Source organism: Diadema setosum, chromosome 5, assembly GCF_964275005.1.
Source record: "Diadema setosum chromosome 5, eeDiaSeto1, whole genome shotgun sequence".
In the NCBI taxonomy this organism is placed as follows: Eukaryota; Metazoa; Echinodermata; class Echinoidea; order Diadematoida; family Diadematidae; genus Diadema; species Diadema setosum.
Genome location: NC_092689.1, coordinates 13,147,565 through 13,170,494, shown reverse-complemented (window position 1 = coordinate 13,170,494; position 22,930 = coordinate 13,147,565). Strand labels below are relative to the sequence as shown.

General features: G+C 39.6%; 1 pseudogene; it reads left to right on the top strand.

The window, feature by feature from the left end:
* Positions 1-22,930, top strand: part of LOC140228525 (uncharacterized) — a 333,922-nt pseudogene that overhangs the window by 269,999 nt on the left and 40,993 nt on the right.

The following is a 22,930-nucleotide window of genomic DNA, read 5'->3' as shown; positions in this document are numbered from 1 at the left end:
TATAGATCCCTTTCTTATTGATAGAATTACTAAATGAGAAATTTACTTTATCAATGCTGATTAGTTTTCTGGGTTTTTTTTTCACAAAAAATTCTGCCTCATTCCAACATTATTATGCATTGAATAGTCTAAATAATTACAATTGTATTACCACCCACTCAGCTGTAATTTGTGGAAATGCTTTCATGATTTACAAGAGATACTGGGCTCTTTCCTACACGACACCGTACCAAACGACCTCCGGCAGTCACAAGGGGCAGAGGAACTTTGTTTTTATTATAGATTTTTTTTTTTTGGGGGGGGGGGCGAGGAAAATGGCAACAAGGGGAGGACCTCCGTCGTCTCATCCACTCCAGAAACTCTAGATTTTAGACCGCTTTTATCAGCTCTGTCTTCGTTAGATTTTCTTTTGTCCTTGTTCTTTTTTTTTGGGGGGGGGGAGGGAGAGTTTTCGAGTATTTTCAATCCAAATTGCAGATTGCAGCCTTACTTATCGGTTCCGTGGTTAATGCTTACTGTACTCATCCAGGGGACTTTATCTCACCTGCTATCATTGTCTTCCTTGTAAACAACTGAGTAAAATAGAATAATTACTATTTTGGTTAGAGCATCCTGAGCGTTTATAATACCAGATCTTTGTTTCACACTTATCTTTACTGAATGATAATACAATTGTAGTAATCCTCTTTAACACTGTATGGCGAATTTATGAATGATGATCATTATCATTGTGCACTGATTAAACTACTGTATCTTCCCTGTTAAAATAAAAAAGATATCTATATCTATAGTATGGATTGCACTGCAAAAACATTGGTGTTAGATTTAACACCGCGGGTGTTAAATCTAACACCAATCAAGTGTCAATAGAGGACCACACCCACAGGTGTAAAAAGTATGATGTGATGGTGTTGAAGAGTGTTCACCTGGCACTTCACTACGATCGTGTTAATTCAACAATAACACCGCATGGTCTTGATTTGATATTGCTGGTGTTAATGTCAATGGTATAACACCGGCCCAGCTTCAATAGGAGACCACACCAACTGGTGTTACTGTGGTGGAAATGTGTTCACACCTTTTTTTTTTTTTAGATCAAGTACTTTATCGGAAAATTCTTGATCGTCTTGTTGAAGTTCAAAATCAACAAGAAAAGCAGTAACTAAATAACTATTCGAAAAACAATTTTACATTTTGAAGTGATATTTCATTTCTGTGCAATAAAAAAAAGTAGACATAACAAATTATCCAAGAAGACAAAAGTCACAGAAAGTGTAGTCATTACAATAACATTTACGTGTTGTACATTCATTTCAATTCAATTCAATTCAAATTTCGTTTCCTTTCTCGGTCACCATACATTACCGTCCATCACAATACATTTTTCGATCGCCATACATCACCGTGCTAAATCCACGAAATCCCAACAAATCATTTTTAAAGAAAGCAGTTTAGACACGTAGAATTTCAGAGGCAGATTCCTCTATCCCATTACTGCGTACTTCTATGGGGCATATAGTCAACCCAGTGCACAAAACACCCAGAAGCATGTGAAATAAAAATCCATCTTTTGTCTCTGTTGATTTGCTGCATATTGAACTTTTGTCATTTGTTCGCCAGTGTGAGTTTTATATCAGCTTGAAGGATTCATTATGGAATTTGATAGCATCCGTGGATTTGTTGATTTCTCTCTTAATTATACCGCGGATATATTAATGAACGCTTGACTTATGATTTTATTTTTCTTGCTCTGCACATTCACTGCAGTGTTTATTCAACATGTTGAACGACTATGAATTTTTTTTATTTGTGTTGAAGATCAGCACAAATAATTTGAACCTTCTACCGTGCATAATGTGCTACTCAACGAGGGTATTATTTTTGTGAAGTGCCGAGTTGAGTCACTCGTGGGGAGTCTATAGTGTATTGCTGTCCTCTTTACTCTCTTCTTATGTATAGGAATTCTTCATCAACCTTCCAGTCTCTTTATCAACCAAGAGATATTATTTCCCATGAGATTTCTACGGCAGATTTTCCTTATATCAAATTTCTAGGAATAAACAGTGATAATAACTATCCTGAAAATGTCATGTGGTTAAAATCGTATCTCGAAATATTGATGTGAATAAGAGATTAAGTTTTACCTCGCAGTTACTACTCTCTTACTTATGGTTTTTCCTCCCTGATTTTATCTTGTGTACATAACGGCTTGTTGACTTTGGGCAACTCTTATGAAAATCTGCTAGACGAATCGCTTCTTCTGAAAAAGGCAATCCGCGATAATTTTAAATCCTGTATACGACCTTGCACAGACCCACAATCTTTCTTTGATTAAAGAATAAATCACTAGAAATAAAGGATAATGTTATTTTCACTTAGGTCAGTTTATATTTACTTTAAAAAAATGGGACTTTACCTTCTCTATCTAATATCTTGTTTCGTAAGAAATTGCGTAGTCATAAATACCGTGCCAAACGATCCTGACAATATCATTTATGTTTAAGATCCATGCTAGCACGAAATACGTTAGTACATGAAGGCCAAGACTTTGGAATGCATTAAGTGATAATGCCAATCATGCCTAATCATTACTTTTATCCAATCAGGTAAATTGATAGTTTATGGTATATGACACCGTTCAAACTCATAGGAAGGCAGGAAGGCAGGAAGGCAGGATGATAATAATGAATCAAACTCCTCCGTTACAGATGCGATAAGATTATTAAAAACCCTCGCGAGTAAACTGGTATCTTCAGAATTCAGTCCAGGAACTGAAGTCAATGGTTCATCCCATCTTCCTCCTTTCATGATACCAATCTCTCGATGCCAAGCAGATAGATTAGATCTTTTCAGCTGTTGCACACGAGTGGAATAGTAATCAGACTTTGCTATCGTGATCATTTTCTTAATTTTTTTTTCAAAATTGTTTTCAATCATCAACGTGATATTGAAGGCAGTTTGCCAAAGGCGAATCAATGATTTGATCTCAACCGTTATCCATTGTTTGTCACGAGGATGAACAGGTAAGAAATGTTTATTGCTTCGAGCTGCCTGTCATAGACAACCGTGCACTGATCGTTGACGTCACTGCTCATGAAAACTTCTGGCCAATTGTATGAGCTGACCGGTCGAAGGAACACATTGCGCTGGTTGGCATCGGTATACTCAAGACAGGCTTTGTAGCGTTCTGTGTCACCATGGAACCTTTTGGCATTTACAACAAAGCAGCATGATCTGATAGCCTTACTGACAAACTGGCAACTAGAATTGCAAACTGTTATACAAGTTGCCGATGTTACTTTATGTAATGACCGATTGCAGCTCGTTGGGATATCTTCAACCTGCTGAAAAATATTTGTCCAGGAGTAGAGGTTGCAGATCGAATCGATTAACGTCCCCAAGTACGATGAAAGTTGCATCTGGGTATTTTGTTGTAAATAAATTGATGGTTAGACTGAAAATGATCTAAAAGTTGGGTGACTATTAAGTTGTTCGGCTAAGGAAAAGAGACAACATCGCAGAAGATGCATGAGACTTCTCAGTGAAGGCAATCGTTTTGGGTCAACCTGAATCCATACGACTTCAAGGTTTCAAGAATTGGAACGTCCTCTGGTCGCAAGGGCCACACCTCCTCCTTGCTTTTGAGGCAATATATATTCAGGCACGGACACATGCTCTAGGGGCAAGTCATGTCTGAATAACGTCTCCGTAACGGTACAAATTTCAATCTCCTCGTCAAGAATAATTGTAGACAGTTCATCGTACCTGTTATTGACAGCATGGGCGTTTCAAAGGTACAAAGAAGATATCTTTGTGACGTTCTTCTTTTGTCCCTATGTAGTCATCTATATATTGGCAAGATTATTGAAATTTCCTCGAGGTGGACTATTGAACAGTATCTCCTGTGGAGTAGTCCCGAGAATTGATTTCTGTCTAAAGTAGAAGGAGGAACATCTGTGAGCTGCACGGAGTCAATGGCTTTAAGGTGAGTGCTGGTCTAGCACAGACTCTTTTTTCCGACCCTTTCGAAGCCTGAAATGGAGGAGCCAGGGTTGTCATGCAGTGGAACAGAAACAAACACCTTTGATTGTGGCAACAGTGGATTCGGAATCAACAACTGTGGACAGTTAGAAGATACTAGCGTAAGACGTAGTGCTTCAGGTACTGCCAACTAAATTCAATCTGTAAGCACCTATAAGCGTCATTTTTCTTAATTCTCGATTTTAACGACTTTCGGAAATAAATTTAGGAAAGAAAACAAAGTTGATACTAGATCAGAGCTCGAAAAGTAAGACCAAATTTTAATATACATACAGGTATTAACTTTAAGGAAGTTTCAATGGCCTTCAAATTGTTATATCTCAATTATCTAGTTCGCCTCGTCGATGGTGAAACCTCAAGTGAAGGTCGAGTAGAGGTTTACCACAACGGAGCCTGGGGAACTGTGTGTGATGACCTATGGGATAACAACGATGCCGGCGTAGTCTGTAACAGTCTTGGCTTTCCAGGTGCCGGAGAAGCACTGAGTAATGCCGCCTTTGGAGAGGGCAGCGGTGACATTTTGCTTGATGACGTGTCATGCAGTGGAACAGAAACCAGCATCTTTGATTGTGATAATAATGGAATCGGAATCAACAACTGCGGACATTCAGAAGATGCAGGTGTCAAGTGTAGTGCTGCAGGTAAGGCCAAACTGCTGCAATCTATAGTCTTCATTGTTTATAAATTCTCGATTTCAACAGTGCAAAAAAAAAAAAAAAAAAGAAATAAAAATCAGAAAAGAAAATAAAGTTTTGGTAAGATCCAATTTCCATCATCGAACCAAGTTTTTTTTTTCCCTCTTTTTAGGTATAGTTATGCTCTGACCATTCAAGCATTGAGAATTTAGGGTTTCTGGGACGAACACTGAACTAGGGCTTTCTATAGCTCAGCTGGTAGAGCACCGGGCTAGCATCCGGATGTCTCGGGTTCGAAACCCGATGGAATCCCATTTTCTTTGCTCATTTTTCCACTAATAAATAATATTCATTTCTGGTCAGTTTTTTTTTTTTCTGTTTTAGTTTGTTGCATACTCAAAAAGCTGCATCACTTCGGTGATCCCTCACATTCATCACTTAGCTGAATTTTCTTTCGGGTTTATGCCAGGTTCAAGTGTGTACGTGTGTGTCACACACAAACACACTGCTATAGCTTCTGACCATTCGAGCATTGAGAATTTAGTGTTTTCTTTTCTCAATTTTCCACTTATAATTATGTTAATTACGTTTGAACAAGTTTGAACTGCCTTGAAACTGTATCTCATTTATCTAGTTCGCCTCGTCGATGGTGAAACCTCAAGTGAAGGTCGAGTAGAGATTTACCACAACGGAGCCTGGGGAACTGTGTGTGATGACCTATGGGATAACAACGATGCCGGCGTAGTCTGTAACAGTCTTGGCTTTCCAGGTGCCGAAGAAGCACTGAGTAATGCCGCCTTTGGAGAGGGCAGCGGTGACATTTTGCTTGATGACGTGTCATGCAGTGGAACAGAAACCAGCATCTTTGATTGTGACAATAATGGAATCGGAATCAACAACTGCGGACATTCAGAAGATGCAGGTGTCAAGTGTAGTGCTGCAGGTAAGGCCAAACTGCTGCAATCTATAGTCTTCATTGTTTATAAATTCTCGATTTCAACAGTGCAAAAAAAACAAGAAAAAAAAGAAATAAACATCAGAAAAGAAAATAAAGTTTTGGTAAGATCCAATTTCCATCATCGAATCAAGTTTTTTTCCCCCTCTTTTTAGGTATAGTTATGCTCTGACCATTCAAGCATTGAGAATTTAGGGTTTCTGGGACGAACACTGAACTAGGGCTTTCTATAGCTCAGTTAGTAGAGCACCGGGCTAGCATCCGAAGGTCTCGGGTTCGAATCCCGATGGAATCCCATTTTCTTTGCTCATTTTTCCACTAATAAATAATATTCATTTCTGAGTAGAGCCGCCTTTTTAGAAGGCACCGGTGACATTTTGCTTGATGACGTGTTATGCAGCGGAACAGAAACCAGCATCTTTGATTGTGGCAACAATGGAATCGGAATCAACAACTGCGGACATTTAGAAGATGCAGGTGTCAAGTGTAGTGCTTCAGGTAAAACCAAACAGCTCCAATCTGTAAGGACGTTCAAGTCTTCATTTTTTATCAATTCTCGATCTCAACAGTGCAAAAAACGAAATAAAAATCAGAAAAAATAAAATTGTGATAAGATCCAAGCTCCATGATCGAACCAAGTTTTTCCCCTCTTTTTGTGTATAATGTTCATTACCTTTGAACAAGTTTGAACTGCCTTAAAATTCTATCTCTCTCATCTAGTTCGCCTCGCCGATGGTGAAAACTCACGAGAGGGTCGAGTAGAGGTTTACGCCAACGGAGCCTGGGGAACTGTATGCGATGACTCTTGGGATATCATCGATGCGGGAGTTGTCTGTTTCAGCCTTGGCTTTGGATCAGCTGAAGAAGCACTCGGTAATGCCGCCTTTGGAGAAGGCACCGGTGACATTTTGCTTGATGACGTGGCTTGCAGTGGACTAGAAACGAACATCTTTGATTGTGGCAACAATGGAATCGGAGTCAACAACTGCGGACATTCAGAAGATGCTGGAGTTAGGTGTATTGTTCCAGGTATGGTCAGATAACTCTTATTGTGTAAGTGTTGACAGTCTTCAATATCTTAATACCTTGCTGTTATTGTTCCTTTTTTTTTTCTTTTGACAAATTATGAAAGGGAATTTAAGAAAATTTTATCTCATTTATCTAGTTCGCCTCGTCGGTGGTGAAACCTTAAGTGAAGGTCGAGTAGAGGTTTTCGCCAACGGAGCCTGGGGAACTGTATGCGATGACTCTTGGGATATCACCGATGCGGACGTTGTCTGTAGCAGTCTTGGCTTTGGAGGCGCTGAAGAAGCACTGAGTAACGCTGCCTTTGGAGAAGGCACCGGTGACATTTTACTTGATGACGTGTCATGTAACGGAACGGAAACCAGCATCTTTGATTGTGGCAACAATGGAATCGGAATCAACAACTGCGGACATTCAGAAGATGCAGGTGTCAAGTGCAGTGCTGCAGGTAAGGCCAAACAGCTGCAATCTGTAAAGGCGTGCAGTCTTGATTTTTTTTTTTATCAATTATTGACTTAAAAAGTGCAACAGCAAAAAAAAAGAAATAAAAATCAGAAAAAAATATATAGTTATGATAATGTAACATTTTAGTCGATGTTATTCGATGGCGTATTAAATGTCGGTGCTGCATTGGTATTAAACGTTTTCTCGACGGTTGACAAAAGGGACCAAGAGACCAGTTCATACGGTATTCAATTCCAGGCTCTTTATTTATTAGAAGGAATGTTTGCTCCAGAATCATATGAAAATGGCAACAATTATAACCAGGACGATTATATTCCAGGCGACGATGAGAGATATAAGATTTAGTATTTGGTATAATAGGCACTCCCTATTCGACGGCCATATATTGCCCCAAAAGAGGGATGGCAAAGGAGACCAACACAATGTAGTCTTTACCGGGAGAGGGTGAAAGAGAGAACTCGTCTCCAAAGCACATGGTCACTTTTATAGTTCATGCATACTTGAAGGTGGGGCTTAATCTATAATATCCAAAATACAGGGATTCAAATTAGAATAAAACAAAAGTATAGCTTAATAGTGACCACGGTTATCTATGGGTCACTGACACCAGTGATCTACATATTACATGATGGGAATGATGGGGGAGAAGCTGAGCACTTGTAGACAATGGGGAGACAGGTTATCAAGAAATGCTTATGGGAAAGGTTAGGCTCCTAGGGAGGTAGGGCTTGTAGGCTTACCACAGGGTGTGATGTCCAGTCGGGTAGGACAAAATTCTGAGAATAGCACCGAAGGAGTTTTCCCTCAAGTCTGTAGTGGTTACAACATGGGTTTGTGGCAACAACACTCCTCCATTCGATATATTACAATAAGATCCAAGCTCCATGATCGAACCAAGTTTTTCCCCCTCTTTTATGTACATGTTCATTACGTTTGAACAAGTTTTAACTGCCTTAAGATCATATCTCTCTTATCTAGTTCGCCTCGCCGATGGAGAAACCTCAAATGAAGGTCGAGTAGAGGTTTACGCCAACGGAGCCTGGGGAACTGTGTGTGATGACTTGTGGGATATCACCGATGCGGGCGTTGTCTGCAGCAGTCTTGGTTTTTCAGGTGCTGAAGAAGCACTCAGAAATGCCGTCTTTGGGGAAGGCACGGGTGACATTTTGCTTGATGACGTGTCATGCATCGGAACAGAAACGAGCATCTTTCATTGTGGCAACAGTGGAATCGGAGTCAACAACTGCGGACATTCAGAAGATGCTGGAGTTAGGTGCAGTGCTGCAGGTAGAAAAGCCCGACAGCTGCAATCTCAAAGCGCTATAATATCAATTACTGTAGTCCTCGGTTATCTAATTGCTGATTTTGTTTATTTTTCAAAGAAGATTATTCTAAAAATGCAAGGAAAACAAACTCTAAATACAGCTGTAATATCGTATTCCAATAAGTAAAACGAGATTTTTCTTTTTCAAAATACTCTTTACTCCACTTATTGTCTTAAATTCTTTCTCACTTATCTATAGTTCGTCTCGCCGACAGTGAAAGCTCAAATGAAGGTCGAGTAGAAGTTTACGCCAACGGAGCCTGGGGAACTGTGTGTGATGACTTGTGGGACATCACCGATGCGGGCGTGGTCTGCAGCAGTCTTGGTTTCCCAGCTGCTGAGGAAGCACTAGGCAATGCGGCCTTTGGGCAGGGTACTGGTGACATTTTGCTTGATGACGTGTCATGCAGTGGAACAGAAACGAGCATCTTTGATTGTGGCAACAATGGAATCGGAATCAACAACTGTGGACATTGAGAAGATGCTGGAGTCAAGTGTAGTGCTGCAGGTAATGCCATATAATTCCTGTCTGGAAGCGCCTACAGTCTTCTTTTGTTGTTGTTGGTGGTGTTTTAATTCCTGATTTTAACGACTTGTGGAAATAAATTTAGTTAAGAAAACAAAGCTGAAACTAGATCCGATCTCGATAAGCAAAACAAGACCTTTTTGGTACACTCATTAAGTTTAAGCAAGTTTTAATTGCCTTTAAGATTTTATCCCGCTTATCTAGTTCGCCTCGTCGATGGTGAAAGCTCAAATGAAGGTCGAGTAGAGGTTTACGCCAACGGAGCCTGGGGAACTGTGTGTGATGACCTCTGGGATATCACCGATGCGGGCGTTGTCTGCAGCAGTCTTGGTTTTGTTGGCGCTGTAGAAGCTGTGACCAATGCCGCCTTTGGAGAAGGCACCGGTGACATTTTGCTTGATGACGTGTCATGCATCGGAACAGAAACGAGCATCTTTGACTGTGGCAACAGGGGAATCGGAATCAACAACTGTGGACATTCAGAAGATGCTGGAGTCAGGTGCAGTGCTGCAGGTAGAAAGGCCCCACAGCTTCAATCTCAAAGCGCTACAATATCAATTACTATAGTCCTCGGTTATCTAATTGGCAAATTGCTGATTTTGTGTTTTTGTTAAAAGAAGATTATTCTTAAAATGCAAGGACAACAAACTCTGAATAATATCGGATTGTATTAAGTAAAACAATTTTTTTTTCCAAAAAATACTCTATTAATGGTGTTACACTCTTTCTCACTTATCTATAGTTCGTCTCGCCGATAGTGAAAGCTCAAGTGAAGGACGAGTAGAGGTTTACGCCAACGGAGCCTGGGGAACTGTGTGCGATGACTACTGGGATATCACCGATGCCGGTGTTGTCTGCAGAAGTCTTGGTTTCCCAGCTGCTGAGGAAGCACTGAGTAATGCCGCCTTTGGACAGGGTACTGGCGACATTTTGCTTGATGACGTGTCATGCAGTGGAACAGAAACGAGCATCTTTGATTGTGGCAACAGTGGAATCGGAATCAACAACTGTGGACATTCAGAAGATGCGGGAGTCAGGTGTAGTGCTGCAGGTAATGCCGTCCAATTCCAGTCTGTAAGCGCCTAGAGTTTTTATTTCTCTAATTCCCGTTTTCAACGACTTGTGGAAGTAAATTTAGTAAAGAAAACAAAGTTGAAACTAGATTCAATCTCGATAAGCAAAACAAGACTTTTTTGTACACTCATTAAGTTTAAGCAAGTTTTAATTGCCTTTAAGATTTTATCTCGCTTATTCAGTTCGCCTTGTCGATGGTGAAACCTCAAATGAAGGTCGAGTAGAGGTTTACGCCAACGGAGCCTGGGGAACGGTGTGCGATGACTCCTGGGATATCACCGATGCGGGCGTTGTTTGCAGCAGCCTTGGTTACGAAAGCGCTGCAGAAGCTGTGAGCAATGCCGCCTTTGGAGAAGGCACCGGTGACATTTTACTGGATGATGTGGCTTGCACTGGAGCAGAAACCAGCATCTTTGATTGTGGCAACAGTGGAATCGGAGTCAACAACTGCGGACATTCAGAAGATGCTGGCGTGCGATGCACAGACAACTAATAGCAGGTTTGTCATTGCTTTGGCAGTTGGTTATCAAGATTCATGCAGTAGTTGATTTAGTTGTCGCATTGTTAAAAAAACCCGACTTGCCCCATTTGAATTGAAAAGTTGTCCATCTGGCCGATGGTACCATAAACAACATTGTTGATAGGGTGATTCCTAGTTCAAATTTGATGTCCAATAAAATCCTATATAAAAAAAGGATTATAACCCTTTTACCTCAGAGGGATGGTATAGTGTTGGTTAAGATGGGAACTCAAATATGAATTTTGAACCACTTTTGAAATTCTGAAAGGGATTCTAAGTTTATTAGATGAAAATTTGTTTTGAAATGACTGAGACATCAAAATAAAGTGTAAAAAGCGGTCCTTAAAAAATAATCTTGGGTCCGACATTTTTGATAGGACCCCTTTGTTTTTGCTTTGTGTTTTTTTATATCTCGGCCATTTCAAAGTCAATTTTTGTCAAATAAGCTTTGAATTCCTTGTAGTTTGGTATACTCATATTTTATATTTCATAAGAGGTGTCTCATTAAATGAAAGCAAGAGGGAAAGAAATTGAAGAAACTCACACCTGAACGTGTGTCATTATCGCATAAAGCTATCATCATCCTTTTATCTGCAGCAGCAAAGTGTTCAATAGTCAGCAGATGATGTGGTGTATGTTCCATCAAATAAGACTTGCCTTGAGCAAACCTAATCTTTGTATTCTCTGAAATATTCATATGAAAGTTCCTACCCTTTAACTCTCTTTAGAAGTTGAGTTTTACCTGCGTTTCCGACACAATTTTGATGTCAGACCTTTGGGTGGAACGAAATGTATTCGGAGTAGGTATAGGAACAAATTAGCAAAGGTTCAGCATGTTGATTGGTATTGATAGATAAATGAGGTTAAATGTGGTGATTGATAAATACCCGGCAACAGGTACCCCCACCACCCCCCCCCCCTTTCCATCAGACTTGCATTCGAATTCACGCATAGGCGTATACAAATTCAATTTTCTTTAACACCGTACTCTCCTGGTCCATATTTATTTTTTGAGTGATCAGCTTCGTTTCATACCATTCCTTTAAGATTCAATTTCATTCAATTTAGAGACACTATGAAAATTCGTTGTAAATCTGAATAATGATCACATCGTTAAATCGAATGAACTCGGAAAAAAAATGGCAGGAACACCTCAAATACCATGTTATATTTTTATGCGGCATTTTGTACCATAATTACCAAGAAAAAATGCGCTTTTGTTGACTTTTATAATTGTTTTTCTTTTCCTAGGCCCTCCAAGGTTGCAGTGACAGAGGCTACAATGGAAATAATTTCACGAGACGATGGATATGGGATACTTTTTTTTTCAATTCAATTCAAATGAATTGAATTTGCGATACTGTCTAGCTTCTAGAGTGAAATTTGCGAATACCAAAGACATTCCACCACTTACTTAGCTCAATGCTTCCAATTGAACTAACACTGTCGAGAAATATAGTAATCGTAGGTAATCAACAGTAATCTTACCTTATCTTCTGTACCAGGCTATCCTACATTTTTTCATAAATATTCTAAAATTTACACAAACTCATGCAGAATGGTTCACAGAACGACACGACAAGTTAAAAATTATCCAGTGTCATCAATTAGAAATGTAACTTTGTATGGTTCCTCAACCTGGATTTCCTATTTTACACCTTACGAATCCTCTGCAAGTTTTGTTAGCATTGCGTTGAGGACTTTCTTCTTTAAAGGTATTATCCCACATTTGTAAACCTGCAGCAATTGGTCTCATAGTTAGCATGGAGTTTGGGTATGATTGCAGTAACACCTGTGCAAAATTTTGTTCCAATTAGTCCATTACTTTCATAAAAATAAATGAAAATGCACCGTATGCATGCGTATAAAACGCTCGCTAGCTCCGGTCCACGCGCGTACTACATGCATGCGATACATGTGTAAGTTAATGTACGTAGCTAGCCCGCGCTCGGAATTCGATTTTGGGTCGGGTTGACCCGGTTTGAAAATTGATTTTAAAACGATGATTTTTCTCTCTTTTATCGAATGGTATAGACAAAGATCAACAGGTGAGGTATGTTACTGTTATAACTTGTACTTGAAGTCATATTGGACCTGTTTTATGCAGTTTTGATTTCGTGGGTTTGCAAATGTGGGCTAGTACCTTTAAAGAGTGGTGGCTGGTCAATAAATGTATATCTTCTGCAAAATTGGCATTGATGACGTCTATTTGTTCGCTTGATTGTTGTTTTCATCGAGGGTGTATACAGTGTATTCGATTTTAGGCAAAAAGCAAGTTTCCTATGACAGAAAGCGTTCTTGAATAAAATGATATTTTATACAAGATATATATTATAATTATATATATATATATATATATATATATATATATATTATGTGCAATGCTGTGTATGTGTATGTGTGCGTGCGTGTGTGTGTGATTGTTGTTGTTGTTGGTGTTGTGTGTGTGTGTGTGTGTATGTATGTTTCAGCATTTTCGTAAGAGTCCGATCCTGCACTTTTTCAAACGAAAATGATTTCACGACAGCAAATTATATTCTCAATTAATATTTATGGCTTTGGAAGTAATCTACACTGTTGTCAACTGCTTGTCCTATTAAGAGGTTTAATTGTCTTCTTAGAGTAAAAAGAGAAACAATGATTAGTTTAGTTCAGTTAATTTTATGTTCGTATTTGACCTGCTCTAGCAAAAGGCTGTAGCTGGTCCATGCCGATAAAATACGCATACACCAATAAATGCAAGAATATTATACAGTAATATCCGAAATGATATAGTACACACAAAGCCAAGACATAATACACTGATAAAGAAAAATCTACCCCAGTCCATTCATAGCAAAGTAATGAATATTTGTATATATGTACTTATTTTTGTTCATCAAATATATCTAGCAGATACAAAAAATGGGACGCCGTTAATTCAGTCCAACAGCTAAACACATACAATATAAAATTCAGCGAATGATTTATCATTCGAGTTTACAGGAAGCTGATGCCGTTACCTGATAATTATCCTCGCCATAGCTCGTTGAATAGAATCCGTTTGTTTAGGTTTGTACGAGACCTTGGTTATTCCAAATTCTTATAGGCCTGTGTATTTTTCAAACCATTATATGAAATGTATGTATATATATATATATATATATATATATATATATATATACATACATACATATATACATTTATATGTATGTATAATTATATATATATATATATATATATATATATATGCAACCCTTACCTCCTCTATAGGTTTAGGCTATAGATTTGGTTTAGGTTTTGGTTGGTCTGTTATTGCCTTAATTATAAAAATGTGTAAAGTTATATGTTTACACTATATATATAGTTGACTGGTCATCATTATTAATTCTCTCACATAAACCACCACCACATCCATCACAATCACTCCAGCATGCGCTATATAAACTCCTTACACTAAATGAAGACAACAGACATTTGATTTACGTGGATGCCACATTATATTAGGGTCTTGCAAGTCTGATAGGTTGAAACCATCAATTTGGTGTATCTTAATTATTTCCTTAATTACTCATGCAAATTATAGATGCTTAATATGGAGGTGAATTATAAAACCCTAAACTTCATTTGTGCTACTCACGGTACCGTGCGCTGAGTCCATTGTCCGTTTTTATAATTCGGAGGATGCACAGGTCATCAAATTAGATAATTTCAGCGAAACGCGACATGGGAGGAGGCGTCTCCATGGTTTGGATCCTCAATGTTAAATGGCAGCGGCGCTCCAGGATTGGCTCCAAAAAGGGGTCTAGAGTGTTCGTCAGGACGTCTAATCTCCATCAAATTTTGTTCGGGTACTCGGTGTCGACTTTGAATAGGCGACAGGAACATGGGCACGACACGATGTGAATCAACGTCTTCTGTCGAAGTCCAGAAGCATCAATTGTAACTGTTGATGCGACATAATCCGCTCCCGGGGTCAGGAAAATCAGACAAGCATCTCAAGTGCACATAAGATGAAAATAGGAGCTGTAGACAGTTGGTACAAAGTCTCAGGAAGGTACCATATTGAAGTTTCACGTTGCGAGACTGATCACTTTGAAAATTTGTAGAGAAGTTATGCAACTTTTAAGATGCTTGGAACATTTCTGCTCCTCTGGGGTCCCGAGAAGAAGTCTCAGAAAGGCATTGCTCGAAGTTCGCAGGGTTAGGGAAATATAATTGCTCCCTTCAGAGTCTAAAGGGAAAAGTTGCTCTGGATTATAAGGATTTGGGAGGCATGACTGCTCCCTTCCGAGTCCAAAGGAGAAATCGCATCCAGTTATCATTTTCTCTCACCTCCACATCTCATATCACCTCCATCCTAAACAATCTTCATTAATATTAAAACCCTCTCTCTACAACTCATACGCTAATTGGTTAGCTTTACATGTCAGTCACTGATGGTTGTCGAGTACCATTGGTTGATTACATTTTAGGTTGGGCATAAAGTATAAAACAAATTCTGATTGGTCGAATATTCTTTGGCTCTGCCTATCATCCTTCCAAACTCTTCCAAAAAAAAAAAAATGATTACTACGCCATGACTTGCCTTGAACTGTCCATTGATGCATCTGGTTTATTCACAAACCCTTCGAAGTGGTTGCTATTGTGGTTGGGGTAGAGGTCTGCATAATCTCCAATTTCTTTACTTTCTCTTCCATTGGGTTTCTCTTTACTCTGACCTCGGTCATTAATGATTCCAAGTTTTAGGACAAAGGTCGCCATTTACTCTGGGCTTGGCCGGTCAGTGGCCTAGACTACATTATTCACACAAGGAAGATAAACTTTGTTTTAGATTTTGCTATCTGTGTAAATGGGACAGCCTGTGGGAGTAATATGGGGGAATTCACATTGAAATACGATCTTTAGGTGTAGTAACAGACTGAGCTCAGAAACATTCTGTGAATGGGCAGTTCCTGTATGATTCATAGCATGGGCGTAAATCCCGGGGGGGATGGGGGGATATATCCCCCCCCCCCCCCGAAATGGAGGAGGGGGGGGGATGGCCTGTACAATCATCCCCCCCCCCCTGAATTTTGGGAAAAAAATGGAGGAAGCAGAAATGTGATTGTATCAATTTTGGCATATTGCATGACGTTTGTACGCCGGCCTTCAGACAGGTAACAGAGCTGAACAGTATTCTATCTTGTAGGAAAATGTATACATAATTTTCTCAAGCGCTCGCTCGCTTCGCTCGCTCGCGAAGAAAGTTACATCGACATACACTGTATATATGGCTCAGACGTTGACAACGTCAAATAGTATAGGCCTATAATGTAAACATGCTATGACGCGAGTAACTGGGGACCATCTGCAAGATATGTAGGAAAACAAACAAACAAACAAACAATAACAAAAACTATATCGCCATAATTGAACCCCCTCCATTTCCTGAATCATTCCTGAGAAACGACAGTGACTGGTGACTCAGTCAGGATACATCTATGTGAGCATACCCAGGGAAGATCAGGGGCGTCGAATCTATCTGGGGGGGGGGGGGCAAAGGGGCATTTGCCCCGCCCCTACGGAAGTGTTTAGGCAGACAAATCATTTATCCCCCAAGCAATTCCCGAGATGAGGACAAATCTCGCACTTTCTTAACGGAAAATTGTCCAAATATCGCCAGAACTATGCACCAGATCGTTGTATTGCAATCATAAACATGCAAAAGCTCCGCTATACAGGATCCCTTTCGATAGACTTTGTACACTTTTGAGATTGACGTATATTTCCCTAATTTATCAAAGAGTGTGCAGCAGATCTTTCACTAAACAAAAGCACCCTCATATGCAGAGGCGTCGATGGGGGGGGGGGATGGTTCCCCCGTAAAAGTGGGACAAACAAAAGCGAAAAATATAGCTACAAACTGCAGTGTTTGGAGTGTAAAATGTCAAAATTTTAAAGCTCGCTCGCTCCGCTCGCTCGCATTTAATCGCTATGCCCAAGGAGGTTCAAGAGAATGGAGTCACAACTGTCGTATTTCCTTTAAAGTCACGTTTGATGCCGCCACTCGAAAGTATTTGAAGCATGTGGCAAACTGGATCTGCCGCGCAGATAGGAAGACAATTGACTCATGTCTCATTGCATAATCATCAGCCACTTTCTAACGAAAATATGTCTTTGTGATGGTAATTACTTTTCGCCATCCCTACTTATGAAAGATAGTTGGTATACATACTGGTAAAGACAAGGGGATGCGCGAATAGAAATTGCGCAAAAAATGATGAAATGAAAATGAAAATTACTCGACTGGCCGTGCCCGGCCACTAATCTGATATATCTATTAATATATAATTATACTCGAAGACTATTCCATATCAGTTTTATTTGGAGGAATCAAGTGGAAATGCGATAAAACCGGCTTTCCAGGAGGGTGCAGTTTTAAACACTTTCACATGATACAGCTCTGATTTATACTTTTGCACATATTTCTTGAAAGGATTGACCTTTGTTTAATGAGCTTTATCATTAAGTGAGATTTCGTTTCATTTAATAGATAAACAAGCAAAATATAGCCAACATTAATTTAACGTTCAAAATGAATCTTCAGATTGCTCAGCAAGACGGCGGCATCAAACCCCGCCACCAAAGGCACAGATGCACCTGTGGAATTCTTTTGTACATCAATAGAAAAGTGACAACTGTTTGAATAATTACAGCCAGTTGGAACTCCATCTCTTAAACCTCCTTGCTATGCCATTCTCCTGATGCTGCTGCCTGTGAATGGCAGCAGTTGCGCCCGGTGCGCCCCGGCCCCTTAATTTCCAAAGCGAAAAATATAGCTACAAACTACAAACGGCAGTTTTTGGACTGTAAAATGTCAAAAATTTTTAAGCTCGCTCGCTTTGCTCGCTCGCATTTAATCATTATGCCATTCTCCTGATGTTGCAGCTAGTAATTGCCAGCAGTTTTCGCCCGATGCGCCCCCCTTAATTTCCAAAGCGAAAAATATAGCTACAAACGGCAGTTTGGGGACTGTAAAATGTCAAAATTTTCAAGCTCGCTCCCTTCGCTCGCTCGCATTTAATCATTATGCCATTCTCCTGATGTTGCTGCTAGTAATTGCCAGTAGTTTTCGCCCGGTGCGCCTCCTTAATTTCCAAAGCGAAAAAATACCAGCCACAAACGACAATTTGGGGGACTGTAAAATGTCAAAATTTTCAAGCTCGCTCGCTTCGCTCGCTCGCATTTAATCATTATGCCATTCTCCTGATGTTGCTGCTAGTAATTGCCAGTAGTTTTCGCCCGGTGCGCTCCCCTTAATTTCCAAAGCGAAAAAATACAGCCACAAAGGACAGTTTTTGGGACTGTAAAATATCAAAATTTTCAAGCTCACTCGCTTCGCTCGCTCGCATTTAATCGTTATGCCATTCTTCTGATGTTACTGCCAGTAATTGCCGGCAGTTGCGCCCGGTGTGTCCCCCCCCCCCCTCCCCTTGATTTCCAAAGCGAAAAAATACAGCCACAAACGACAGTTTGGGGACTGTAAAATGTCAAAATTTTCAAGCTCACTCACTTCGCCCGCACGTATTCAATCATTATGCCATTCCCCTGATGTTGCTACCAGTAACTGCCAGTAGTTGCACCCGGTGCACCCCCTTAAAGGTCCAGTTTACCTTTGGGAGCAGTGATTTTAAAAATGTGCAAGATATCACATTTGATGCATATGTGTAGGTCAGTTGTATCACAAAACATCCTGCCATATAAAATTTTCGCAATGAAGCCTAAAATGTAAGGAGATATCACTATTTTTCTCAATAAACCATAACTGTAGACGGTTTAGTCTTGTAACATTCTTCGCAAATTATAACTATTGTTCACATTTTGTATATTTAACAATACTTAACATCGATTACACTGATTCAAATTTTTACATTGGTTGTTTCTAGCCCTAACTCACATTTTGGAACTATTTTGAAGCACTAATGCTGGGTTTTCGTTCCATCTGCAAATGGTAAATTATGCCTTTAATTTCCAAAGCGAAAAAATACAGCCAAAAGCGGCAGTTTTGGGACTGTAAAATGTCAAAATTTTCAAGCTCGCTCGCTTCGCTCGCTCGCATTTAATCGCTATACCATTCTCCTGATGTTGCTGCCAGTAATTGCCAGCAGTTGCACCCGGTGCGCCCCCCCCCCCCTTAATTTCCAAAGCAAAAAAATACAGCCACAAACGGCAGTTTTGGGACTGTAAAATGTCAAAATTTTCAAGCTCGCTCGCTTCGCTCGCTCGCATTTAATCGCTATACCATTCTCCTGATGTTGCTGCCAGTGATTGACAACAGTTGCGCCCGGTGCGGCCCCCCTTGATTTCCAAAGCGAAGAAGTATAGCTACAAACGGCAGTTTTCAGCATGTAAAAGCATTATGTCAAAATTTTCAAGCTCGCTCGCTCCGCTCGCTCGCATTTAATCGCTATGCCATTTTCCTGATGCTGCTGCCAGTGATTGACAGCAGTTGCGCACGGTGTGCCACCCCCTTAATTTCCAAAGCGAAGAATATAGCTACAAACGGCAGTTTTTGGACTGTAAAATGTCAAAATTTTCAATATAAAAGATTTCACCGTGGGAGGGAGAAACCCCCCTACCATACCCTCCCCCCCCCCCTCGCTTGCTTCGCTCCCTCACGATCTCATAACCGCTCCCCCAAGATCAAATCCTGTCTACGCCGGTGATAGGCCCCACTATTTAGTAGGCCTTCGCAGTGATGTCGCACAGGCGGAGCAAGAGCTGAAATACCACGATTTAGTCATTCAATAATATATTGTGAATATTTCATTTTCTATTGGTTTTTTAAAGAAAAAACAAACAAAAATTTCACCATAAGTGTGCACCAGATCGCTGAATTTCAGGTCTGAAAATGCAAAATCTTCCTCGTGTTGGAGAGGGACACCCCCCCCCCCCCCTACACACCCTCCCCCCCGTTAACCCGGTCGCTCTCTCTCACAGATATTTCAAAAACAAAAAATGTCTTCATACTTTTAAGGTCTGATTTTCCGCCGCAAGTCATCTGACAAGCAAAAAAAAGCAACAACAAGAACAAAAAGTCTTCATATTTTTGGTGCCACTTTCCTCCCACTTTATATTTCATGCAAAAGAGTGGGACATCCGATCCCTGTAAAGTGTGCGTGTGTGTGTGTGGGGGGGGGGGAGAAGCTTCTCCCCCCCCCCCCCCCCCCAAGGCTGCGCCGGTCCGGTTATGGGCTTGTAAGCGTGGTGATGGTGACCATCCCCCCCACTCCTCAGTACGGATTTACGCCGTTGATTGATAGATAAGGGATGATTTATAGTTTCTGACCCCAGTAGGGAGACCGCATGACCTCTAGTGAGAGGGTGTTGATCCTGAATGAACATATTGAGAGATAGATGGAACCAGGGAGGTGGAACCACCTCCCTGATGGAACAAAGTAATAGCCTAAGTCAAATAGATCAAAATGTGCTTCCAGTTTGTAGATGGGCACAAAGGATGGAATAAAATCAAAGGACTACATAAACTGGTACTTGGTAAAGCCCCTTTAATAGCCAACTGGCTGGGCTACATATATATATGTGTGTGTGTGTGTGTATGTGTGTGTGTATTGAAAACAAACTGTTTTATTAACTCATAAAGCATCATTCTTAATGGACAAAATAGCATATAAGTTTATTTCTCCGTACTGAGAGAATATCAATTTTCAAACTCTGAAAGGGGCATTCCAGACGATTTTCATAATTTCACATCATGTAGTTCATTAATCGAAAGCTCCGTGTATGGATTCGTGGAATTTATTGTGGTCTTTGAGCAGAGAAACCGATAAAATGAAAATTCTAAACGAATTACACTGAACAGTGTTGATGACATCAGAGCCTCACGTATTTCAGAAATGCAGCAGTGTAATTCCATTACAATACCGCTTGCTCAACAAGTTCACCTGTGAAGAATCTATGCATGCCGTCTTCTTTTGTTCTGCTTAGTCCCATCTCATGCATTATTATGGTGAGGCTGCCATGTCATCATCCTTGTTCATTGCAATTTGTTATAAATTTTGAAAACATTCTCATTCCTCATCCCAATCACTATAAATTCTGAAACATTGTGCTCAGTTTAACTAATCTATAGTTGTTCAAATGTAAAAGTCTGAAAATCATCCGGAGGGCCCCTTAAAATACTCAGAAACCTCCATTCGACCACCCGCGAGTGCCCTATTTTGCAATTGCAATTTTTCTAACCATTCTTTCCCTGCATTCTCCTATGTTTTGTGCTGTAGTTAAACCTACTTTGAATTACAGATACATAAAATGTTTAATCAAGTTGTATCGTGGAGTTTGAATTACAAATTCCTTTTTCAACTGAGCCCACAGTACTGAAACGCATCATGAATAATTACTACGTTGATTATCGAAAAAGTTATATCATGAAAAACATGCACAACCACAAAGATAATGACGGATCAAAACTGACTGGCACAAGGGCGTACCCAGCATTTGTTTAAAAGGGGTGTTAAAAGTTTCGAGTATAGTATGGAATCAAGGCAATAGCCCCTCCCCCTGGAAAGCAATGAAGAAATCGTGGACACGGATTGTTATGTATACACTCTAGCTGGGAATGTTTTGCCTCTTTCGTGTCGTCTATTTTATGTTTACTGGTTAAGTCGGGAGAAAAACACACAAGTTGAAAACACTCTCGAGAATGTAATGATGATTTTCATGTAACACGAAAGGAAGGCACGTCCACATCGGAACTACTCACTATATAATTTTATATCATGAATACATCTCGTAGGTTGGTTTTAAACGATAGCAGTAAAATACTGACTTAATATCAGAAATACATGTTGTTCCAAAGTTACATCTAAAAAGAATGTCTTGCCCTCAAACGTATCCCTTTATACATTGTCTTGTTTACATGATTTTTGTCAGTAAACAAAGTGAGAGGTATATTCTGTTATTCTTGTGGTGTCACGGCAAACCTTTCTCCCTCATTAACTTCTTTACCATGCAAACCTTCAAACAACATTTCTCCTATTCTTATTGTCGGGAAACGAAAGTACGTTGAGATTGAATTGAAGGCTATGATGGGTTTAGTGTTAACCTTGTTAAGCAGGTAATAGACCACATAGCCGCATTATCTCATATTTTTAATTTATCGATTTCTTCTGGTCAATTCCAAAACTCATTAAAAACAGGCAAGGTTATACCAATTTATAAGAAAGATGACTCCTCTCAAAACGAAGAATTATCGTCCAATTTCTTTGCTCCCTGCCCTATCAAAAGTTTTAGAAAAGATTGTACATAAAAGACTTTATAGGTTTCTGAATGATAATGCATTATTAGTTCCTAATCAATTTGGATGTACAAAAAGACATTCTACTGATTATGCAATTATTCAATGATATGATCAAATTATTGAGTCGTTTATGAAAAAAGAACATGCTATCGGGATCTTCGTGGATCTGAGCAAGGCATTCGATGCCATTGATCATAATATCTTATTGTATAAAATACAGAAATACAGTATCCGCGGCAAAGCTCTAAACTGGTTTAAAGATTATTTACACAACAGAAAGCAATATGTGTTTTATCAATCGACTGAGTCCAACAAACAAAACGTTCTCTGTGGTGTCCCACAAGGGTCGATTTTAGGACATTTGTTGTTCTTGATATAATATAAATGACTTAGTGCTTTCATCTTCGTTATTCAACTTTATTTTGTTCGCAGATGACATAAAAACCTACATACACTCACTACAGTTGTCAATTCAGAATTATTAAAGGTTTCAACGTGGTTTAAGCGCAATAAGTTATCATTGAATATTGAAAAAAAACCCCGAATTATGTTTTCTATAGAAATGGCCATATACCAATGGATGATATCATGTTATACATCGATGGTAAGCAATTGGATCAAAGTCTTGTGTAATTTTTTTTTTTTTTTTTTTTTTTGGGGGGGGGGGGTAACTATCGATTCACACCTAACATGGTCCGATCATACATCGAGTTCATTCAGCAATATCAAAAAATATCGGGATCCTCTGGAAAGTAAGAGAATATCTTACCAAACATACCCTTCAAATTCTTTATAATTCACTCATATTACCCCATATCACCTACTGTAATATTGTGTGAGACAATTGCGGCGTTAACAAAATAAAGTCGATATTGCTATTACAAAAACGTACTGTAAGACTTATTACCGGTTCACACTACTTAGCACACACTGAATCTTTGTTTTATGATTTAAAGACTCTTAGAATTTCTGATACACATACATGGCAAACAGCAATATTTTTTGTATAAATATACTAACAATCAGCTCCCTGAATTGGTTAAAGATATGTATATTTTAAATTATAATATTCATTCATATCCTACC